The sequence below is a fragment of the Psammomys obesus genome, unplaced genomic scaffold, assembly GCF_907164565.1.
Source record: "Psammomys obesus unplaced genomic scaffold, mPsaObe1.curated_primary_1811, whole genome shotgun sequence".
Taxonomy (NCBI): Eukaryota; Metazoa; Chordata; class Mammalia; order Rodentia; family Muridae; genus Psammomys; species Psammomys obesus.
In genome coordinates this window covers 8,498,460-8,523,339 of record NW_026596134.1, presented here as the reverse complement: position 1 = coordinate 8,523,339, position 24,880 = coordinate 8,498,460, and the positions used below count along the sequence as shown (strand labels likewise).

The 24,880-nt window shown below is 50.6% G+C and overlaps 1 protein-coding gene across 1 annotated transcript in view; it reads right to left on the bottom strand.

Moving 5' to 3' along the window:
- Nucleotides 1-5,663, bottom strand: part of Asb2 (ankyrin repeat and SOCS box containing 2) — a 34,051-nt gene extending 28,388 nt beyond the window's left edge. Inside the window, exon 1 of the mRNA XM_055592734.1 lies at nt 5,498-5,663. The gene's annotated coding sequence lies outside the window, so the exon portion shown is untranslated. The remainder of the gene's footprint in view (nt 1-5,497) is intronic.
- Nucleotides 5,664-24,880: the final 19,217 nt, after the last annotated feature.

Here is a 24,880-nt window from a genome sequence, read left to right as displayed (position 1 = left end):
ATATGTAGACATTATTACTTGAACACGTATAAACATTATTCCTGTCTTTATTCCCTGAACAAAGGAAGGAAGTAACAATTACCTTTGTTGGGGGCTGTGGGTGATCCAGTGATGGTTTCAATGAGTGACAGAAGATGTGTGCAGGTCCCAAGCACCTTGGGCTTTTTCTACCCACAGGTTCCAGGAACCCATCCCAGCAGATGCCTAAGAACAACTATGTAACACTCACACACACGTAGTATCTATTTATTATGAAAGCTTCAGGGTCTCCCAAATGTCCCAAGCCCCTTAACCCCAGGTGATCTTGAAAACAGGCTGCTTGGGCTGAGGAGGAAGCAGGGAGTTGAAGGGTTGCTTCTTGTCCCCTCCTACCACGATATGTTCCATCAGCCATCACAACTCTTCATTCTCCAGCAGTGGCTCATGGGAAACATGGAGGTCTGCTCTCCTTGCCCTGTCCTCATGCTCTAAATTGGAACAATAGCAACCATGCTTGTGTCTATGGACCACCCTGAATTGTGCTCAACCACTGCCCTGGGCAAAATCCTTGACCTCTGCACCTGGGTGAGTTAGTTTCTGCCAACTTGACACAAAGTAAAGACACCTGGGAAGAAGGACTCACAGTTGAGGGAACTGCCTCCATCAGATTGGCCCATGGACATTTAATTGATGAAGGAAGGCATAGCCCGCTGTGGCAGTGCTACCCCTGAGCCGGTGGGTCTTGGCTGTATAAGAAAGTTGAGCAAGCCAGGACAGAGCAAGCCTGTGTTCCTCCATGACTCTTGCTTCAGTTCCTACCTTTGGGTTCCTGCCTTGAGCCCCTGCCCTGGCTTCCCTCGATACTGGACTGAGATGTGGAAGTATAAGCCAAACGAGTGCTCCCTGCCCCCACCCCGCCCCTGATCCCCAGCACAACCCTTGAGTTGCTTTCACTCAGTCTCTATCACAGCAACAGAAAAGCAAACCAGTGCAGTGCCCGGGGGATATTCCCTTCCTACTGTACAGGTGAGGAGGCTGAGGCCCAGAATGTAAGGAGCCAAGAGCATATCTACCTGTTCCCTTTTTCATCAGGCCCCTAGCCCTAAATACTGAGGGGAATGGCAAGGGTTCCTGCAAGTGACTCTTCACCTCGCCCTTCTCATCCATACTGCTGCCCTGGCTAAGGGGAAGCCCAGGTCAAAGCCCCAGGGTGGGTCTTTGACAAGGGTATTAGTTGCATTTCTGTTGCTGTGATGAAACACCATGACCCAAAGCAACTTATGAGAGAAAGTTTGTTTTAGCTTACAGTTCCAGAGGGATAAGGGTCCATCATGGGCGGGAAGCACAGCAGCCTACGGCAGGCATACAAGCACAAAACAGAGAGCAAACTGGAAGTAGGGCTTTGAGCTCTCCAAGCTCACCCCCAGAGAGACATACTTCCTCTTTACAGCTGCGCCTCCCCATAGTCCTGACCCACCCCAAACGGCGCCACCAACCAGGAACCAAGTCTTCAAATTCATAAGCCCATAGGGGGCATTTCTCATCCAAGCCACCATGGCAAGGAACAGGGCCTCCAGTGTCAGGGCCTTTTTAGAGACCTCTGTCCTCCCAGTGTAACAGCTGTTTAATCATCTTCATCAAAGGAGCTGAGATTACTTGCAAGAGATCCTCAAGACCCAGTCTGTTGACTTTACTTCATAGAAGAGGGGGTGACCCTCATCTGAGCTACCGAGTCAACCCCCTTATCCTTCCTCCCATGTGTATACAACTCTGTCCAAGCTGCACAGGAGGTGCTAGAGCAGAGGTTCTCAACCTGTAGGACATGGCCCCTTGGGGTCAAATGACCCTTTCACAGGGATCACCAAAAACCATTGGAAAACGCAGATGTTCGTGCTTGATAACAGTGGCAAAATTACAGTTATGAAGTAGCCATGGAAATAGTTTTACGGTTCCACAACATGAGGAACTACGTTAAAGAGCCATAGCATCAAGGAGGTTGAGACCCACTGTGCTAGAGCGTTTAGACTGCGGAGGGTAACAGCAGGCAGACTCCCTCTACGCAGCAATGGGGGAGTCCCTGCTAGAGTGAGACTTTCTGGTGGTGCGGCTGCTTTGGAATCACCCACATGCCTGTAAGTGACCTGTCCGTCACCCATGCTCTGTAAATGACTCACTGGTTGGCCAAGCTGGACTACTGTGGTCAGAGGCCTATCTGGAGTGAGTTGACATTTGTTGGTGTCTCTCCAGGAAAAGCACATGTAACAGGCCTCGAAGCTTCTCAGCGCAGCGGGCTCAGCCGCTAGTCTCAGAGCCAGGATACTGGTCTCAGCCAAGCTTGTGACTTGGGTCGTCAAGGCTTTGGGGAATCTCAGGCTTGGTCAGTGGTTGTGTGGGGGAGGGGTGATACGATCTGCTCAGGGTTAGAGAGTGCAGTCAATACCACCATACAGGACTCCCTTTGTGGAGAAGAGTCCCTTGAGGCGCAGAGAGGTCCCAAAGGGAGTTGGTCCTATCCAAAGCTAACTCTGCCTTTACCCCACCATCAGACCAGAGGATTATTTACAGAAAGGGGAAACTGAGGCTTCATCTGGAATGAAACACTCTGCCTTATCTTTGCTGGTCCCAATCTGAGTGACTCTCTCATGTCACCTGGAATCCTAAAAAGACATCTTGGTAATTTATTTGGTGGGAGGGACTGTCTGGGGTACATTGAGAAAACCACTTCTTAAAGACAGTAAGGAAGAGGGTGAGGAAGGGATGAGGGGAAAAAAGCAGAAAGAAAAAAAATTTCAGGGTTTGTGGCAAATACTATGCTCTAAGGAACACTCTCTAAAGAATAGTGTGCTCTCAAGAACCCTTACAGAGCTAAAGACCACCTGAGGCGAGGTGTTGCCTGTGAGCAGGAACTAAGAGGACTTCAGGGAGCCTGGTGCCCCACCACCACCACCGCCACCCCTAAGTTGCCTCTCCAGGCCAGGGCTCACCTTTGTCTCAGATGCCAGGGTGGAGGCCCCTCCCCTGGCCTTGTCGGGATTGGCCAGCATCCCAGGTTCTACCCTCCCACTGCATACAGACACATCTGTAGGACTCAGTCCACAGGGCTAGACACAGGATTCCAGGGCCCTGACCCAGTTTCTGCCTAGACTCTAGAAATGCCAAGCTCTGCCATCTGCCAGCAGCCTGAAGTGACGGTGATGGGTGGGTGAGGCTGGCCACTTCCCCCTCTCTAGGCAGCCAGAGATTCTGCAGCTTAGAAGAGGGAGGCGTCTCATAAAAGACCCCGGTGCCCAGATATATTTGGTCCTTGTGGAACTCCTGTCCTCTCCAGGTCGTATTAACTCCCACCCCCCCCTTTTTTTTTTTTTTTGGTTCCCTGCATTCTGCCGGAGGTTTGGTTATGAGTCTTAATATCTGTTTTGATACACTGCTAGATAGCGTCTTTCAGAGGCCCTCTGTGGTAGGCTCCTGTCCTGTTACTTGTTTGTTCCTACTGTTTCTCCAAACAAGGACCATGTATGGATGCAACCTAGAGCCCCTGCTCGGATGTAGCCCTTGGTAGCTCAGTATCCAAGTGGGTACCCTAATAAGGGGAACAGGAACTTTTTCTGTCATGAACTCGATGGTGGGCTCTTTGACACCCCCTCCCCTCCGGGAGAAGCAGCCTTGCTAGGCCACAGAGGAGGACTTTGCAGCCAGTCCTGAAGACACCTGATAAACCAGTATCAGATGGAAGGGGAGGAGGTTCTCCCTTATCAGTGGACTTGGAAAGGGGCAGGGAGGAGATGAGGGTGGGAGGGTGGGATTGGGAGGGAAAGAGGGAGTGGGATACAGCAGGGATACAAAGTTAACAAACTGTAACTAATATTAAAAAAATAAAAATTTAAAAAAAAAGAGGGAGGCGTCTGGACAAGAGGAAGGCATCTGTGTCTCCTGCAGGAGGATTCTTAGATCTAGTCTGTGGGTAACACACGGGGCCTAATAATGCCATGAAGGTACCAGGGAAAGTCTTGCTGGGTTCACAAAGACGCTGGCTGCCCCAGTGCCAGCCCGAGACCTGTGGCTGTGGCTGAGCTCTTGAGGTGCAGCAGCTTAGGTCTACTTCCTAATTTCAGTACCTCACCACAGCCCAGCCTCAGACAAGACCCTTAACCCCTCAGAACCTCAGTCTTCAAATCTTGAAAAAGAGAGTCAGCATTCACCTCACACTCGTGGTGGCCTTGAGGAGGGGTCAGGGGAATAGTTCACCTGTATTAGCTGATGGATGCTGGCTAACATGGACTGAGTCGTTCTTCATTATAAAATCATTCCAGACCCCCATCCAGAGGAGGAAGACGATACTGCCAAATACTTCCTCAAGGCTCCCAACATTGGTGCCCAGTACATACCAGGTGTGGCCATCTTGTGCCAGAAATACGAGATGGCTCCTTCTTCTGGACAAACGTCCGTGTGTTTTGAACAAGAGTGGCCTACCAACCACTGGTGGCTAAGGTCAGGCTGGGGCTGGGACTGCTCTGGCAGCCTGGCTCAGCTCCTGTGAGTTCCCTCAAACCTTGCCTTACGAGAAAGACTCCTTGCAGAAGGGGAGTTTTCCTGCCCCAAGCAGGGCTCTGCTACACCCCTGCTGTCCCTCTGTGTCACCAGCCCACTGGTATCAGTCCATCTCCCTGGCATCGCAAGATGTAGCCTAAGATAAAGACCCACCTGTCTCCCCTCTGCTCATACACTTTTCAGGTATGTTCCATCTCCCCTTGGTCCTGGGTAAGTGCTGGCTCGTCCCCCAGCCTCTAAGAAGACTTCACTTCTCCCTCCCACCCCAGGAGTCTTTCGTTCAGCAGCCTGGTATTTCCCAAGTCTCATCTCCCTTTGTCTCCACCCAAAGACCCTTTGCTCACGATGATGACATTCTGTCTGTCTTTTTAGAGACCTTGCCTTCTTGAATAAGGCATGCGTGCTGTGCATGCATGTATGCATGAGATGTTTTGCATCTCTGCATTTCTCATTCCACACTCTCTTCTAAACCTCCAAAAAGGGCATGCAGGGCCCATGGCACCTGGGTTTCATCAACCCACACAACTGTCCACACCTAGCCCTCTTAGTGCAGCAGACACTGAGTACTCTTGCAAGGAAACATCTACCATTCGCTTGGCCTGAAGGTATTTTTCTAACACAGACATCACTGGAGACCCTATGGATCCGATAATAGCATTGCTGCTCACTCTTTTCACATGTCTGCTTAGAAGCACGCAGCTTAGAGTGACACTCTAAGCCAGAATCCTCCAGAACAATAGCTACTGTGCATGCAGAGTGCCAGCTTCCTGCTGCCGGACCCAAAGTCTCCAGTATGTGCAGAGCTGGAGAGAAGGAGCAGAGTCAGACAGACAGACAGACCAACAGACAGATGAGAGAGAGGCATGGGCACAGTTTGGCTACAGGTCTTGCAAAGTCCTGAAGCTGCAGTCCCAGCCCACCCAACAGTTCTTTTCAAAGTGTCTGTGACCAAGTCGAAAGCATGCATTACCTGAGAGGCTCTGTGGCAGGGGCACAAGTCTGGGCAACAAAGAGATTTTCTTAACTGAACTCAGAACATGCTCCCTGAGTTTGTCTCCTGTGCTGGCCCTGGGCTTCCAGCTGCTGTGCCAGGCAGCTCTGAAGCATTCTCCTTTGAAGCGCGGAGTTTATTTCGGGCCCACCGCATGACCACGGATGTCAAGCCAAACTATAAGATGTTATGACTCTCAGATTTCCCTTCTGAAGATTGCACTGAGGAAGCTGTGATCCTGCCTTCCACTCCTCTGGGGAGGGGGGGGGCACGGGAGACAGGCTCCCGCTTCCGAGAGCATCTCGGGCTTCGGCCCTCACGTGATGTCATCATTTGTGATCCTTGACATGGAGGCCATATATGGGTATGTTGCTAGAACTGCCCAGGCGGGAGCTAGAGAGGAGGGAAATGCAGAAAGACAAGACAGGGAGGGAGCACAAAGAGACACATTATTCGGAAAGAAAATAAAAAGCAAGGGAGAGAGAAGAGCCCAAAAGGGGAGGTGGGAAGAGGAACTGAATGAGGGAGGGGGCAGACAGGGTTCTGCATGAGACCCTCGAGAAAATCAGTGTTGGGCGTGCAGCAGGTGGCCAAGGCTAGCATTTGGAGACACCAGCTGTCCAGAATTAGATGCTCTGAGGTGGAGCCAAGGAGCAAAAGGGCAGGGCACAAACCAAAAGACCAATGAACACACTGCATCAGGCAAGCCTGGACAGAGTCAGCCACAGAAGGGACCTACCACCCCAGGGCTGGGAAAGAGCATCTCCATTTCTGGAATAGATGATCTAAGAGAAGAGTCTGTTCCTTCTTTCCTTTGGATTTTTGGTGTCCTCAGCCATGCACTTAGCAATAGAAGGCAGAAGAAGTGATGTCTGGAGACCTCCAAAGCCAGACAGAGGAACAATTTGTAGTTGCCCTGTTGTGAGAAAGTCCCTGCATACCACAATCAGGGAGGGCCCCAGGTAGAAGAGTCACTGGGGGGAGAGGAAAGTGGTCTGGGAAGATGGTGGCCACAGACAGAGAGTGGAAATCTGTTTTAGAAGTAGTCCCTCCTGCATCCCCCAACAGATGCCCCAAACAACAGGTGCCAGAGATAAATTACTTAAGCTGACTCTTCACACACTTCCGACTCTCCACACACAATTACAGGTGTGTGATTATGGGTACACACCTGTAATCCTGGCACTCAAGCAGAGGCAGGTGGACCTTTATGAGTTCAAGGCTAGCCTGGTCTACATAGCAAGTTACAGGTCTGCCAGAGCTACTGAGTGAGGCCCTACCTAAAAAAAAAAAGAAAAGAAAAGAAAAGAAAAAAATCAACAAAAACCCCAAACCAAACAAAATCATGGGATGGGATGAGGTGGTATCCCAAGAGGTCCCATGTCTCTTAGGGACCTGGGGCTGTTAATATGCAAGACTAACTTCAACTTCAAATATTTACTTGAAAGTTAGCTTCTAGCTTGGAAGGTGTTTTGTCGTTGTTGTTGTTACTGTTTGTTTGCTTGCTTGCTTTAGACAGTTTCATATGTATATACAACGTGCTGGGCCATCTAGATGGCTCAGCAGGTAAAGCTGCTGGCTGCAAAAGCCTGTCTCAAAAAGGCAAACAAAAACCAGGATTCAACTTCCTTCTCTTCCTATTCATGGTAAGATGCCATCCTCAATCGTGTCACGGCTTGTGAGAGACTAGAAGCTCCCTGGTCTTAGGGAGTGTTGCAATCTCTCCAACTGGAAGGGCTCTTGGATTTGTGTCCAGATCCCTTGTTGAGACTCAGAGAGATGCTGTGACTCCTCTGAGCTCACTCAGCAAAGAAGGGTATAAATCCATACTCTGAAGACTGCAGCCCTCAAATTAGATGCCAGTGTCCTACAGTAGAGACACTCCTGTGACATAGTCAGGGACCTGGCCTTTGGATACCTGACTCAGTATAGTATCAAGACAGGGAGCATGGTCCAACAGGAAAAAGTATGCCTCAGCAGGGCCTGACTACTACATCTCTGATCCCCCAAGCCAGGCCTCTGGAGTTAGATTTGTCTACAAGTGTTGATAATGCTTCCGGTCACTTCATACCCTGTGCAGCATTGGGCTTTCCTGTCTCTGAGTGTTTGCCAATTCTGTGGGCATTAATGGTGTTCTGTGGCCACTTTAAACTGCAAGTCCCTGACGACCAATAACACTGAGCATCTGATGGCCTGGGCTTGTGATTTCTGGAGCGCTCCATGGTCCCCAGCATCAAGTTAGATCCAGGAATAGCCCTAGCAACCGTCTTCCAGAGGACACAAAAGGGTAGAATGGGGACAGATGCAAAAGCCACAGGAGAATCCTCCTGTAGATCAGGAGAAAGGAATTTTCCAGAAGCCCCAGGACCCCTGTGGGAATTGTAGGATCTCCCCTGTAGGGAGTGGTGAAGTTTGAAACCCAGTCCCCCCTCCCCACTTTTTTATTTTTTATTTTTTTTTTACTTTTTTTTCTCCTGTTCCAGGAAGGATGGAAAGAGCAAAGGTGCAGGGAAGAACAGCCAGCCAGAGGCCATGAAAACTAGGCTGTGACAGTGACAAGGCTCAGGATGACGTCGGCCCAAGAGTGGAAGATCATATCTATATTAAGCACCCTGTAGCCCAATGTCCTGGCCTGAGCTTTCACTACCTCGAAATTTATTTTGGTTTCATATAACTTAGATGAAGAGAAACAAACAAGAGCCCAAGCCTGGCTCTAGGAGCATTTAGAAGGGAGGTCTGGAAAGAGCAGAGAGAGGAAGGCTCAGTCCTGGAAGGGGGGAGGGGGCATGGTGAAAGGGGTTGAGGAGGGAGCAGTAGGGTCCTTAGAGGTCAAGGTGATCTCCAGGAAGGGAGCTCACTTTCCCCGTTGACAGAGGACCAAAGAACCACTATGGTGTCCCCTCAGCTTCTCAGGGGTCTACTAGAGCAGCCTTGCACAGGCAGGACCACACTAATGCAGGAACTGCCCACTGCATTCCCTGTTTCCAACATGGGCCCTGGAGGCAAATAACCCCAGCCCATTCGTAGCCTGGGGACCTAGCCTCAGTCTTGTCTTCTGAGAGTAAGGATGAGGCGATTTCCTTGTTTGCCTGGGGATTCAGCAGCAGCCCAGAGCTCAAGTTGCCCCCAGTTCTGAGCAGTCAATGGTCTGAGAACATTTTTTTTTCTTCCCACAGCCACCTGCAGAAGAGAAACCATCTCCCACTGCTCAGGGATCAGAGGGCCAAGGCAGTCAGGGAGGCTGGGACTGAGTTATTCCAGGGGCTGCTGGTCCTTTCAGCTGGCCAAGTCACTTGGCCCGCTGTGAGGTTGATCTCATGATGCCTGAGCCACCCTGGGGAGTTCAGGGACAAAATTAAACCCGGTGCGGCCCACAGGCCTGAGTTAGCTGCTGGGAACAGGTTTCCCACAAACATAAATACATTCAGAGCTTACCAGCTGGAGGAAGGGCCCCATGCAAGAGCAGAATATGTAGACCCAGCTCCTTCCCCTGGGACGAGCTAGGCTGTGTGGGACCCTAGCCATCCTGCTGGACACAGCGGCTCCTGCCATTTCTGCTTAACTACATCAGAGCATTCTCTGAGCCTCCTGGATAACGCAGCTGAGAGAGAGCAGCAAGACAGAGATCTAGCCAGCCACCATGGAGCCATGCTTGCAGGGAACCAAGCTCTGGACACGCAGCTGTCACCCATTTGGCACCTCTGTAGGGACAGCTAGCCACAGGGCAGCTGCTGTGGGTTTCAGCTTTCGTCCTCACTATTGCTCCCCAGGGAGCCTGAAGGACCAGAGATGTGGCATCATGGAGTGCCAGACAGACACTTCTATGGAAGGCCCTGGGCTTGCTGGGTTGTGGTCGCTGGGTCATGGTGTGAAGTTGGGCTTGGGACATAGGGAAGGACCAGGGATTTTTGCTGTCCCAATGGTAGGCTGTATCCTTTTGTCTGCACATGGAAAGGCGTATGTAAGATGCTTCCACTTTGGACCCCTTCTGGTGCTATGAGGGAGATGTAGTCATCTTGACGTCACAGGAGGGGAACTCGAGCTTTCCGAGGACCTTCCAGACCCAGCCAGGGCAAGCCCCAGGCATGTTGCCTCCATTCTTCAAGGAACCACACCGTTGTTCAGAGGAAGGGAAACTGTAAAGGCAGAGAATTAGTCAGCTCTGGTGAAAGCCTCGGCTGGAGCCCTCTACAGGGTGCTCCCTAAAACTCTCAGGTAATCCCATTGAGCCTCAGACTCTGAGACCTGAGTGGGGCAAAAGGGCAGGACCCTCACCACACAGCAAGGCCAAGAGAGGTTAGACTTGCGCATCTGCGGTTGCCCACCCTCATGACCCAGAAACATTTACTTTGGGGTGGGGAGAGAGTCCACGTTATGAATGACAGTGGGTCACAGAGCCACAAACGGCCACTTTCAAGTCCAAGCAACCTGAGTGTCAATGTTATTGTGCCTGGTTTCCCAAACAGACCATCAGTCTTGAGGCTACCCCTGGCACAGAATCATTAGCAAAGTGGTGGTTGTTGGTGTCCCTGCGAATCCCAGCTTCTCAGAGCCACAGGCCTGCAGCTATCTGCCAAATACAGCTCTTGCTAGCTATGTAATCTTGAACAAACCATTTGACCTCTCCAAGCCTTGGTTTCCTAATGTACAAGAAAGGGGAAAAATGATTGTAGCCATCCATAGCTTGTGGGAAGATTGCAAGGTTTAAATTTTACATATAAATTATAATGCCCTGAGCATTCTCTATACATAGTCATATATACATATATAGTATATATATATTAAATACACATATGATTTATTATGTTGTATATTGTTATAAATATGTATAATATATGTATGTACATGTTTACCTCTTAGAATAAAGACTTAAAAACATAACAGCCCCAACCAGCTTAAGTTTGACAGAAGGCATGGCCAGTGGTGGAGACTGAGAACACTTTTCCCAGAGAGGACATTGCACATTCCTGAAGCCATCTTGGTTGTCACAAGGCGGGTGGGGCAGGTGTGCCTTCAGTGAGCAGAGGCAGGGATGCTGCCAAAGCATTGCATGGCACCTCCTGCACAGCGCCCTTAATGTGCCCTGGGAGGAAGCCCACAGCGGGAGGGGAGGGGCCTCTGCTCTGGGCAGGGGATTGGGTGCTTGCATTTTCCAAGTCCTGTGACTGTTACATAACTAGCCGGCTCATGGAAAGGCTTGTAAACCCGCACTGAAGGTCACAGTGGATGAGAGCAACATGGACGAACCAACCAGCCAAACAGCGGTGATCATCTTGAAGGCAGGGGTCTTCTTGGAACAGGAGGGGGACCCAAATAGGTCTCAGCCTTCTCGGACTCAGGGTTTAGCCCTCCAGGAAAGTTCTGTGTGACAACCTTTTCACCTTCCCCCATGGGGAGTCCTGAGGGTTGCAAAAAGGTCCACACTCCGCTGTCCAGAACATAAACTATGCAGGTCATGGTGGTGCATGTTTGCAGACAGATGCTACAGAGAATGAGGCAGACAGATCGTGAGTTCAAAGCCAGCCTGAGCTATATCTTTCAGGACTAAGCATGTAAGTGCAGTGCTTGCTCAGCATACTCAGTCGCCAGCATCACAGAACAAAACCAGAATTGGTCCTGAGGTTGGGGCCTCAGAGTAGAGCTGAGCAGCTGTGCCCTTGCTCACTACAAGCAACAAGTTCAAACCAGTTGACCTTGGAATCAAGGCTCCCTAACCATTTGAAAAACGGAAACTGAAAGTCAGGGTAATTGTTTTAGAATATTACTTATGGATGCTAGGATCGCCGATTATTGCTCCTCTTTCCACAGCACCCTACCACTGAGCAAGGCTCGGCCGGCCTTACTTGTGCCCTATACCTCTCCATCCCCGCGCTCTTGCCACAGGTGGCCCCGTGCACGACCCAGTTAAAGTTCAGGGACCTGTGGTTGGAAAGAGGACTTGTGCTGCTTCTCCCATCGTGCACTTCACAGCCTAAGCTCAGGTGGTTCAAAGGCTCTGCCTCCCTGGCTTTCCGCAGCAGCTCAACCAGCTAACAGCAGGGTCAGGGTTCTGAGAGTGCCTTTCTTCTCTCTTCCCTCCCGCTCTCCTTTCTCTTGAATTTTTCTTGATGTTGCAGAAGCCCCGACCTCCCTGCCAAACTGCACTGTCATCGTTCCTGGCCTGGCCCTGTGGAGCGTGTGACCGGGTGCACAGGTCCTGGCCTGCTGACAGCTGGGGCATACCTAAAGGATGGCTGTCCTGATATACAAGAGAGCTGTCAGAAAGGCTCCAGGGACCGGAGCTGACTCTGGCTTGCCTGCTCTGGGATCTTCCTGGTTGGCCAGCTGGCTGCTTGTTCTATGTCCTACCCTCAGGCCCCTGGCCCTATATTTAGTGTCACTCCTGCCCCAGCAGGATCAACTGTCTGTTTTGCCACACGCCCTGGATCATGTCTCGGCCACAGTGTCCGGTGGGCTGGTTTCTGATGCAGGTATCAATCAGGCACAAGCAAAGGCTGCTCCCAGAAGTAGCTTCTTGCTGGTTGCAAGGGCCTTGGAGGCCTCTGGGTCAATGTAATGACTTCCTCTGGGCCTCTACCCTTGCCCCACCCTCCTGACCCTTCTTGCCCATGGGCCCAATGAGGGCATCCAGGGCAATGCGTGCTTGAGGCTAGCACCCAATGAATGTAACTATTATTATTTTTATCCTCAAAGCATAAGTCAAGTGTCACAAGCCCTACAGGGAGCCAAGGAGCCACGTCAGCTGCTGGGATGTTGCCTCTACCCAACCCTACAGAGAGCAGAGGCGAAGGGGAGGAGGTATGGGGACAAATGGATGGAAGGTGGGGAGGAGAAGGATCAACAAGAAGGGTGAAGGGGGACCTGGCAGAAGGGGTGAGGGAAGAGAGAAAGATGGAGATGGGGGTATGGAAGGACCAGGCAAAGCCGGGACAGTCTAGGAGAGGGGACTAGAAGTTTGCTCAGAAGCTGTCTTAATCTCGGCAGGTATTCTTGATATGAGTATGTTATTCCAGTTAGTCTGCAGGCTGTTCCCAGTGCAGCACCAGGGAGCCCTTGGGTGTCTCTCGGGGTTGGGTGTAGCCAGAAGGCAGGGAAAAGGGAGGTAAATGTAGACTGGAGACAGCTGGGCCATGCGGACACTGCAGTCATGCCTGGACTTGGGCTGCATCCCAGGGGAACCATTGGGAACGCCGGGTCAGGGGTTCTGCAATCACACCAGGCTTGGGAGGCCGGGAGGACACTCAGAAGAATTAACCTCTTCTTTACTTTCTGCTGCCTAGTACAAGGTTCTCTAGGACTCAGAGACAGAGGGGTGGTCTGCCTGTTGGGACCTGTTCGATAGAGGTTTGGGAGCTTGAGCAGTGGGGACAGTCTGTGTGGAGACAGCAGCTGGAGCAGGGGCCTTGGGAGGGAGAAGACAGGCCCTGGGGGTATGCTAGGAATGTCACAAGAAACTTCAAGGTAGAGGAACCAGAGAACCTGATCAGCTTTAGATGAGTCAAGGTGAGTTGGAGTTGGGTCCTCTGGCCACACCAGCATCTGGTAATATCTGCTGGCCTTGACACTGGGCCTCTTGATGGGCAGAGACACTGGGGGATTGTGGGGCTTCTTATGGTGGTATCTGAGACTGTCCACACCCACTCACTCACTGCAGCTAGCCTGGGAGGGTCAGTCCTCTGTAAGTATGAGGGGACAGAACCCAAGGAGGATTAAGCAAGATGGCTTCCCCTTCTAGAGTACCGTGATCCCCCAGGCTTAACCTCTCCTAACACTCCCCAAGGCATCCTCAGGCTTTTTCCTCTCTCAGCCAACTGGGGGCACTGGTGGGGGTGATGAGGCCAGGTCAGGCTGTTTCTCTCCAGTTCCTCTTGCTCTTTGGCCTGTGTTAGTGGACTGGTCTATCCTGGCTGCAGCTCCAGCTGGGCAGATTCTCAACAGGCTCTCCCTCCATCTCTCCGGCCCTGGTGTGGTACCACTCTCCCTCAGTATCCTTGACTCTGCTCATACCTGTCTTTCCAGTGCAACTTTTCTGTTGCTTGTGTCTACTGAGTCCTGAAAGGCAGGACTACCAGCTAAGATAGAGAATGCCTAGTTAAGTTTGAATTTCAGAAAAGCACTATTACTGCATGGGTATATCACTGACGTTACACAGGATATGCTTATGCTAGACAATTACTTGTTGCTTACCCTAAATCCTCCCCTTCCCCACCTAACTGGGTACCTGGTATTTGTCATTTAAAATCCTATTTTCAGGGCCCCTTGACTGATGTGCCTTAGGTCACAAGAAACTGCTATAACCTTTGATTACAGAACAGGCAGGCTCAGGAGCCCAGGCCCCTACAACATAGAGGCAATGTGTGTAGCTTAAGGAAAAGAAGGACACGCTCCTAAGTGTGGTTGAGGAGATTTTGTTGTAGGGATGAGGGAGAGAACAGCCAGATGCATCTGGAAGAGTCCAGACTGAACAGGACTGTGAGAGAAGAGGGAGGGGGAAAAAGAGAGTGAGAGGAGAGGAGAGGAGAGGAGAGGCAAGCAAGCCAAGAGAAGGCCCCAAGACCAAGAGAGACATCAAGAGAGTGCTTGGATGGAATATCTGGATTATCCAGGAATCAGAAACTGGGAGAAGGGAAGTCCAGCCACTAGAAGGGTTTAGGGTAAATGTGTTGGGAGAAGCCATAGGTATTCAATGAGGCTCTGGGACCTGACAGTGGCTTATTTCTCATGTAAGGACAGTGGAAGGCTCTCTTGGGGACAAGAACCATGGCCTAATGGTGGGAGTGGGGAATAAGGAGACAGAGGAGTAATGAGACAAGCCAAGATATCTCCCCAACAACCTAGCTTCATCTCCCAAAATGCCCTGGGACCACAAGGGCAAGCCCAGAAGCAAGTCCTGGGTGTTGGCAGTGGTATGGCACACCAGGAACCTGAGTTGGGAAGACTTGGAGCCCTCCTGTGGACAGTAGGCTGGCTTTGGAGTCACCTCCTAGTCACATGACTCAAGGCCTCAGTTTCTCAACTGTACAATGCCTGCTGATGACACTCAGAGAATAAGTGGTAGAGGCAGAGAGAACCAAAGGCCCAGCTGCTGAACTCATCAAGATTGGCTCCTGGGACAAATGAACTCCATGACACATCATGGTGCAAGCACAGCGGAAGTTTCCACACACTGGCCCTCCTCGATTAGCTAATGGCTCTCCTTCCATGGATTCAAAGCCCAGGCTGCTCCTGTGAATGCCATCTGACAGTTGTGGGTATCCTTCAGCTGTGATATCCATCTGTTAAGCTAGAAGAGGCAAGAGCAGAGAGGGCATTACAGGGTCATTTTCTCACTGACCCTCACATCACACAGGCCACTTCAGATAGGCTGGGAATGGCTTTCTAGCTCTGTTCCCAGGAAGAAAGGACAACAGCTTGATGGCAGCCACAGGACTCACCCACACTCCTGTCCATCTAGCAATACCCAACAACACATGGGAGGAGGCCCTAGGAGAAGGGTACTCCTCTGTTCCCTAAATGAGGCCATGATGGAGAGACTTCAGGTAGCATCTTATTGAGCTCCCATAAAAACGGACCCCAGGACAAGGACTCTGTGTGTCAGAAGAGATCTGTACTAATCTGCTTTCCTTTGCTAGAGCAAAACATCCAAGGCTGAGTGATCGGTAAAGAAGTTTGCTTAACCCACATGGATGTCAGTTGATTGTCTCGGATTGGGTAACCCCAATCTGAGCCTAGCCTTTGGTGAGGACACTCAGTTATTTGGGTGTCTTCATGGTAGCTGGCATTATGGTGGGAGTGCTTCCGGAGGGAGAGGTTATGTGGTTAAATGGAAAGCCAGAGAGACGGGGCACATCAAGGGTTAGGTTCATTCTTTTCAACAGCTCACTTTCAAAACACTGATCCAGGATCCGAGGAGAACCATGTTATTCTCTTGGGACAGCATCCCTAATGACTGAACCACTTCCAGCTAGGCTCCGCCTCTTAAAGGGCACACTACCTCACTACTGCTATTACCATGTCTAAACCACAGCGAGATCTCACAAAATGCTATAGAGGAGGAAGATGAGACAGGGAAAGTCAGCCAAGAGGCTGGCCTTGAGTGTGTCACCACATAAGTCCCCATAGGTCCAGCAACTTAGATGTGTCATTAGAGAGGGGTATCTGGCCTGGGCATTGCAGCTTGTGGCTGAGAGCTGACTCCTGGGACGGAGAGATAAGGACAGTGCACCTAATATCTGCTATGCTTACCAGCCATACAGGAGACACTCAAGTCCCTCTCCGGATTGGTCCATGAGGAGACAGGGCAAGGATCAGTTCTCAACCTGTGGCCAGTGTTCATCATCCGTGCTCTGGTCTCATGGCTCTTTCGTGTCCATGGGATCTTGATGCAGCTCTGTAGTTTGTCCCAGGTCATAGGGAGATTGGAGGTGGGGTGGGGTGGGGTGGCCTGCAAGCAGCACCTGTAAACTTCCTACTCCATGTGGAGCCCAGCTCCATCCTCTGCCAGTCACTGGTCTAGCAGCTGTTACAGCAGATTCCAGGGAGTCAGAATGTCCTCTGAAGAGTCTGTTGATCTTGGCTGGGGCCCAGTACCATGTTCCCAGGTCTGGGACACCCCCAGGCAGCTTCACACCTACAACAAGAAGCATCGGCTGGACAAGAACTGTGAGCTGACTAGCGATGCAAGATCATATCCAGTAGGGGGAATCCTGGCCAAAGGCATCATTCTCAGGATCCGAAGCCTCTCCCTAGGGCAAATGCTGCTCAGAGTGAAGGTCCTAAGCCCACAGCTTCCAGGCCCTTGTATGCTCATCTGGGTATGTGGGTGGCCCTCCTGTCTCCCGCCTCCCCCAGGAAGCCTCAGGATTTTAGCCAGGTCAGAATGTTCTTCTGACACTGGGATGTTTGGAATTGAGACAGGTTAGATAGTAGCCTTGAAACTCATCTTGACCTTGCTTCTTATATAACAACTGAGTCCCTGGAGACATGAAGTTTTAGACCTCGAATTCTCAAGGGGTTCTTCCTAGACCAGCTCAAGTATGCTGCAGGTCCAAAATCTGGGAGAGCTTGATGCTGTCTGCTTCTCGGGACTCATAAGGCCAAGGTCACTATCTAGAGGCTGTAGGGAGACAGGGTCCAAAATTCTCCAGCATGTGGACAGATCTCTGGTCTTTTGTCTTGCCCATCATTGGCAGGGACTGCTCTCAGCTGCTGTATCTACCATGGTCTTTGCCCACCTCTCCTGCTGTCTCACCATGAGAACCCCATTCTTCATCCTTACTGGATCCTCTCAATCTCTCAGGCCAGATCTCGGAAGCCAGCCGGGGAAAAAAAGGGCTCTGTTGTTGAGGGACGCAATGTGATCAGGTAAACCCAGGTTTACCTCAGATTGATGGGTCTGTGACCTTCATTGCACTTGAGAAATTCCAGGTCTGGTGGGGAACACACGCAGGTGTCCATAGACACAGGACTTTGGGAACAATGACAGGAAGTTTAGGAACTGATCCCTCCTCTTGACTCCCTCCCTCCTTGGTTTCCAGAATGCCCTGCTCTCCCTCCTTCCTCAACACAGCTCCCTCTAAGACCTCCTCGATGTCTCTCTCCACAATCAGGATTTTAGAGGACATTGGGAGCCCCTAAGCGTGATAATAAAAAAGAGGCCTGGGTCTGGACCACCCAGCGAGCTGATAAAAGCCACCCAGGTTGAAATGTTCACCCCAGTCCAAGCAGCATATTTCCCAGGGCTAGGGAGCTGCTTCCCAGCTCAGGAAGGGATGGCCGTCCTGAGCTGGGTATCCTCCAGAGGCCTAGGACAGCATGCAGGCGCCCTCTTGTGGACTCTTTGGAGTCTGCGCTAACGGAAAGGGTAAAAGTAGGAGGGTGTACCCAAACAGCTCTGGCTTTTCTCCAAGAAAGCATTCTAGGGAGGGTCTCATTCTCACCAAGGAACCACCAAGGTGGCAGATGTGGGTGTAGACACCCTGGTCTCAGACGTTTTAATCTGACTGGGCAGGATAATGATGACGAATGTCGTTTGTGCGTATGAGCCAGTATAATGTCTATAACAGCAATGTAAGGAAGGTAGACCAGTACTCCCACCCTATGGTTTCAGCTACTCATGATCCAAAAATGTCCAAATGTGTTCAATGGAAATCTTTAGAATTACACAATTCACACAGTATGAATGCACATCCCTTTTCTAGGTCATGTGATGAAACTTATATTCAGCCTCAGATCCAGATCCTCTCTTTGTTCAGTGTGTCTGTGTGGTCTGTATTACCCACCAGGCAGTCATTTAGATGGCTTCTCTCATCAGACTGTGTGGTACTGTACACAGTGGGGTACCCAATGACTCCCTTCTTACCTGGGACCCAAAGCAAGAGTAGTGATATAGTCAGTTTTATTATATATTATTTTCTTAAGCCACAGGGTAGACCCATGGCACATTTTGTGATATCTCCCTTGGTTCCTCTGCCTGCTTCTTGGGGCCTGCCCTGGATCTCTGTGGTTTTTCAGCTGGCTTGTTAGCTTGATGGCTTCTCCCTTAGCACCTTTCCACCCATCTCTCTGTTTCTAGCAGTCCTGTCCCTTTCTGCTGCGCGGATGCCCTCAGCTCCAGCCACCAGCTTCTCCAGTTCAAGCCGCCCACCCCTCATTGATCTTCCCTCCCAGATTCTGCTGAGGCTCTGATGAGCGGGGCCTTTGTCTTGCTCCTCCTGTTGCTGGAACACCCTTCTTATCCCACCTCTTGCTCATTCCTGTCCTTTAGAAAGGACCTCAGATCCTACAATGCTGAAGCCTCTACTGCCCCTCCACACAGCTCACCCACAGGCAAGCACTGAGCCATCTCGGGGCAACCCTGGCCCTTAAGGGGTCTGTCTTCCACTGACCAATTTCCTCTCATCCCAGCTATGGAACAGGGAGCGTGTCTGTCTGAGCACCCAGCTGCTCAGCTCTGAGTGGATACATAAATACTGATGCTACCATGATAACTATAGAGGGAAAGGACCCAGGCATCTGAGTTAGGCTGCCTGGTGACAATATCTTGCAACCTCTGGCAGGGTCTTGGGCTCTTAATTTCTCTTTCTATGCAGCAAGGAGGTAAAAGATATATGGAAAGGGGAAGGGTAACCAAACACACACACACACACATACACACCCTGCATACATACATACATAGCTATACAAATAAATGCACATAGAATACATATTTATATCATTATTTCTTTTTTAAGATTTATTTTTATTTTGTGTGTTTGGGTATTTTGCCTGCATGTACAGATATATGCACCAGGTGCTTGCCTGGTGCAATGGATCCCCCAGAGCTGGAGTTAGACCGTTCTGAGCTGCCATGTGGATACTGGGAATTGAACTTTGGGTCCTTTAGAAGAACAGCTAGTGCTCTTAATCACTGAGGTATCTCCCCAGATCCTATACCATTATTGCAACATCATCAAAAAATGAGAATTGTTACTGTGATGGTTAACTGTCACTGTCAACCTGACAGAACCCAGAATTCATTAAGAGAGCTTCAGTCGATGACCTGTCTATATCAGGTTGACTTGTAGACATCTGTGGGGGGATTGTCTTGATTGCTTTCATTGATGTGAGAAGACCCAGCCCACTGTGGGTGGCATCATTCCCTAGGCAGGAAGTTCTGAACTATAACAGTGGAGAAAGCTAGCTGAGTTCAAGTGAGTAGGCAAAGAAGGAGCCATGCTTGTGTCTGATTCTCTGTTCTTGACTGATATGCTGTGACTGTTTTAAGTTCCTGTTGCCTCAACTTTGTCACATGATGGGCTGTAACCTGTTTCTAGTTTTGTTTTTGGCCATATTGTTTTATCACAACAACAGAGACAAAACTAGAACGCATATAACATTTATTCTATGCAAGTTAGGCTTTCTCAAATCTCCTCACAAGCTCTGAGGCACAGAGAGGATAAGGACCTTGCCAAAGGTCAGCCAATCAGGCTGGCAGTGGTGGGCTTGGGGCTTGGACCCCCATCTGATTTCATACCACCATGTTTATGCTACACTGAAGGTTCTGAGGTGGGGAAAGGAACTCTGGAAGCCCAGATCCTTCCTGGAGGTGATAAGGTATCACAGGTGATCTCAAGTACAGCTCAGCAGCAGAATGACACTGGCAGGCAGAGAGGGTCGGATGGAGTGCTACAGCCTTGTGTAAGAGTCTCATGGTGGCAAGCTGGCCTTGAATGCTGAGCCAAGGTCATGTGTTTCCTTCTGTCTCCTTGCAGCAGAGACAGCATCTGCTGAACCCGCTCCCTCAAACAGGACATTCCCACATCCTTCTTTCTGCTGATTCTCCCCAGGCATCTTCTGCTCCCATGGTGTCATGTTCCCAACGTGTCCTCAGCCATCAGCTGGCATTTCCTGTGCCCAAGCTTCTGTTGAGAATGCAGGAGGTGGACAGCATGGTGCGGAGAGCCATTGGCTCTGCCCCACTGTTTTGGAGTAGACATGATCTGACTGTCTAGCTCCACTCAGCTTCATAGGGATGCTTTGTCAGCGTAGCTGCTGAAGGGGCATCAACTCATCTGGTTTGGCTCCATCTCCACAGGTTGCCAAGATGGGAAGGAATCTGAGGCAGCCCTGGTGGACCCCATGATGGAGCACTATGGGCCATAGTGGAGCGACTGCTTCACAGCTACCCAGATGCCCAGCAGCACCAGGAGCTCTTCTCTCAGATGGAACAGGTCATCCTCCAGAGACAGGAGTCTCCAGCAGAGGGCCAAACCCCTCTTGTGCCTGTAATTGATATCCAAAACCTGGACCACTTCCCTTGGGCTAGCGAATTGTAAACCCCTTTTCTCTGAACCTGGGGAAAGTCTGGGTAAGGGAGACACCTTGCAGGTTTCACTTCAAGCCCAGTCTCTGACTGTCTGTGTGGCTCATTTGTACCCTCTCTAAGCCTCAGTTTCCCCGTGTGTCAAATGGGGACAACACACACTATAGGAATAAGGGATCTTGAGAGATGCCCCCAAAGAGCAACTGCCTAAAAAGAGTTAAAAAAAAAAAAAAGATACGGCTTCTCCAGTTTCCCCTTTATGGTTATCTCATAGTAAGGAGAATTACCGCCAGAGTGAGGAGGTGACAAATGGGAGAAAGTGCCCCATTACACTTCCACCAAGAAGAAAGGTTTGCTAATTGGTTGGTTCAAGACCAGGACAACAGTAGGATATTTGCAGAGCCTCTGCCCCCTAGTGGCAATGATTTGGAACTGTGCCACCTGATATCTTTTCTTTGGAGAGCCATCCTTGGGCACTTCCCACAGTCAGGATTATATTTGTCTTTACCTAAAGTTGGGTTGTTTAGTTTCTGATAGCTTCTCCCCACTCTTGATGCATGATTTAAGAACACGACGTGAAAGTATGACTTCTTAGCAAGTTGTAAGGAGCATCTCAGCCATGCTATTCTCATTTGCAAGTTCACATCAGGGAAGTGAGCCCACGTTGTCTGCTCTGTGTCCTAATTTATCTCCCAGTTACCCAAGCCCTGGGCAGTCCCGAGGCTGTAACTCTGACCCTGTCCTGCATCTCCTGGGCTCTTGAGTGTCCACTCACTCAGACCATAATGGTATGGAGCTCCTGGGGGCAGGATCAGGCTGGGCAGATGCCCTAGAGAGTCTTCTGAGCCAGGATGACACCGCCCCTCCCACCCCAAGGCCTGAATATCTGATTGTGCCAGCTGCAGAAAAGATGCCATGGCGAGAGGTGGCAGAGACAGCTATTGAAGACCAGTGTCCCTTTCCAGAAGGGATATTTGATATCCTTTTGATATCAAATCCAGCTTTGATATTATATGCTAGAAGCTACAATGTGAGTCCAGTCAGCTTGGCAATGAACATCACCTCAATAAACCATCAGACAGACAGACAGATAGATACATACTCACAGAGGAGAGAAGAGAGAGAGAGAGGCAGACAGAAAGAGACAGACCTAGAGAGAAACCTAGAGACATAGGTATATACATACAGAGGCAAACACACATATAAACATAAACACACAGACATAGACAGATTTAATCAGACAGACAGACACACATATAGATGGGAGACACATTCATGCCTTCTTGTTGGCTATCTGCTTTCACAGGCATCCTCTGGGATGGGCAGATGTTGGTCTTCAGATGGGTAAACTGAGGCCAGCTCAGCTAATACCTATAGCTGGGACCTGCCTGCCCCATTCTAAAGCCTGGCACTTCATTAAGTCTTTACTAAAACCTGGGTAACATTTGTGGCAGGCACAGTATATGTCACTGAGCCCTACATGACCTGGCTGTGCTAAGCACAGAGATAAAATCCAAGGCCTGGAATTTTGGCATTGCAAAGGCCCCTCCCGGCCTGAGGAGTGTACTCTGACTGGCTCCTCTGGAGCTGGGGTTCCTCACACGTGATCCACAGACTCCCCCCACCCCCAATCTCTGCCTTCCAGCTCCAAGGCCAGTGAGGAGGGCTGGTGGAACCACAGCACAAGGTTCAGTCTACACCAAGGTGCAGCCCCCGAGCAAGGGAAGGCTCTTTTCATGCCAGGGAGGACATGGCCCTTGGGCATCTAGGCTTAAAAGACACTAGGATGGAAGTCCAGTCTGGAGGCTGCTGATTTCCAAACAAGCGGCAGAGAGGGGAGCTGGATGCCTGATGAGAGACCCTCTGCAGGTGAGAGGCAGAACCTCTCACCGTGTGTTTTAAGACAGGGGCTCAGCGTGTAAACCAGAATGACCTTGGCTTCACAAACCTCCTGCCTTGCTGACTGAGTGCTGGGCAGACTGAAACAGACCGCCACATCAGCTGTACGTCCTTTTCTCAAAGCTGAGAGGCAAAGCTGTGGCAGCTGACCTGGGAGGGCTGAAGTCCCAGGCCCCAGAGTACCAGGATGAGGTCTGCTGAGTTCCTCAAACCCATCCAGGCCTGCACACGTTCTTACAGGGAAGATCCGACCCTTCCGAGAGTCTTCGCCCAAGCCCTCTTCTCGAGGCATGGTTAGGTCATGTAGTGGGAAGGACCTCCTGCAGGCTCTCAGAGTGGAAGACTGACTCGGAGGTAGGCCTAGGACGCTCTGCCTAATGTGATATGGGTCATGGCAGGGGGGTTAGAGAGAAGGATTGGGCCTTGTCCTCTCACAGAACCTGCTGCTTGGCTCTGAGCAACTGCCCATCAACATGGCTCAGCAGTGTTGCTCCTCAGCTGACGGCTTGTGTGAGAGTGTGGGCCTCTTCTCCATGCTCGACCTGATCAGGCAAGGACTGACAGATGTCCACACAGCACACCTTCCCATTCGGATGCTGGGGCAGCGGAATCTAAGGTCTCTGCTGGCTAGTTTTATGTCAACCCGACACAGGCTTGACTCATCTGAGAACAGGGGAGCATTGAGAAAATGCCTAGGACTGAGCTGTAGCCTAGCTTGTAGAACATTTTCTTATCTAGTGATTGAGGTGGGAGGGCCTAGCCCATTGTGGGTGGAGCCATCTCTGGGCTGATAGTCCTGAGTTCTATAAGCAAGCAGGCTGTGCAAGCCATGGGGAGCAAGTCAATAATCAGCAGCCTCCATGGCCTCTGCATCAGCTCCTGCCTCCAGGTTCTTGCTCTGCATGCGTTCCTGCCCACACTGCTTTTGATGATGAACTGTTCGATGGAACTGAGTGAAATAGACCCTTTCCTCCCAACTTGCTTCTGGTCATGGTGCTTCATCACAGCAATAGTAACCCTGACTGAGACCGTCTCCGTCTGTCTCTTAACAAACCCAAGCACATGTGAATGTACTAGAGTTGGGCGCTCTAGTGACTGGAGGAAACTTGACTCCCTCTAGGGCTCAACCAAGTACCCTGGGTTGCCTAGTCTCACTGCCCCCCCCACACACACACACACATTGCTCTAGCGACTGAAATACTGTCGCTAGAGCAATGAACAATGTTGTCAGGCTGGTTTTAACCAATGGCAGAGCTTGGATTTATTTTTAAAGCTTTTTGAGATATAATTCTTATACCTTAAAAATGTACCTCCCCTTAAGTATACCCTTAACACCTCTAGTGTAGTTGAAATTGCACTATTTAATTTGAGAACATTCCATCACCTCTGAAAGATGTGCATTGAATTAACCTTCTGTTATCCCAGTCTCTGGATTTTTGAGCTGTTTTTTGAGTTGTTTGACTTTTCTTGCACCAAAGCCACACCGTCTTGATCGCTGTCACCCTGTAGTGAATTAGGTTGTGAAGCGCTTGGCTCCTCTAGCAGGACAAGTCTGGTGTCAAGAGTGGGTCATAGGTGCAGTGTGATCCAGCACTCAGCAGCACTCCGAAAGGACCCTTCTTGTCTTCCATCTTCAGCACAGGCTCACCTCAGCTAATGCAGGCTCAATGGAAGCCTTCAAGCCTAGAACCCTGAGCTCCTCTGTGCAGAGGGGACAGCCTATCTCCAGTGCCCAGTAGCAAGGGTAGCAGTGAATAAGACTTGCCTGCTGAAGAAGGTCTTCTTAGAGGTTGCTCTGTGGTTTGGCTCAGGGACAGCCATCCCTGTCGAAGCACATGTAATTGTCAGCCCCTGGGATTTCACAACCCCTGCACATTATAACCAGAATGGTGTAATTTCTGAGTAAGATGTATGTGTCTAAATGGCTGCTGTGTGTCCATTTTATCGTCCTTCTGGTATAAGGGAAGAAATAGCATGGTGGAGTCAGGAGTCTCAAGCATCTCCCATAATGCCCCACTGAGACTGCAGGTCTCTATCAGTCAAACAAACACTAATGCATCCAGTCACCCAAATGCACACAACATTGTGCTAGGCGTAGCTTGGAGATGGGGCAAGAGATACGAATGCCCCTCAGACAGGGGAGCTCAGTGTGTTCAGGTTTGGCTTTTTGAAAGAAGCAATGGGAGGAGAGAAGCAGTAACATTCAGAGCACACGAGAGTCTAGATGCCTGCTCATCTCCTTCTGCAGGCCGCACAACTTCTGATAAGATACTTAAACCTCCCCCCACCCAGCCCGTCTGCTCACTTGCCTGGGGGTACAGATGCCCTGTCCTTTGCAGATAGCCCCTTTCTTGCTGCTGTCGACCCCACTTCCCAGCGTCCAGTTCTCAGAGGGCTTCCATGTGCACTGGCCTATGTCCCAGGCATCATGATGAGCCCCCTCATTCTGCCTCCTTTTCTCTCCATTGTTCCCCTGAGGAGGAGAGGGGAGGAGGAGGGCAAGATGACATCACATGAAGCTTTGGGGGAGTGGGGCAATGAGAGAGCAGGCAGGCAGGGTGGGAGATGCTGTTACACACACTGGTGGATTGTTGGGAATGCCTGGGGTAGGCTGGGAGAGAACTGACGGCATCAGCAAGGGCAGGACCTTTCTATTTGCA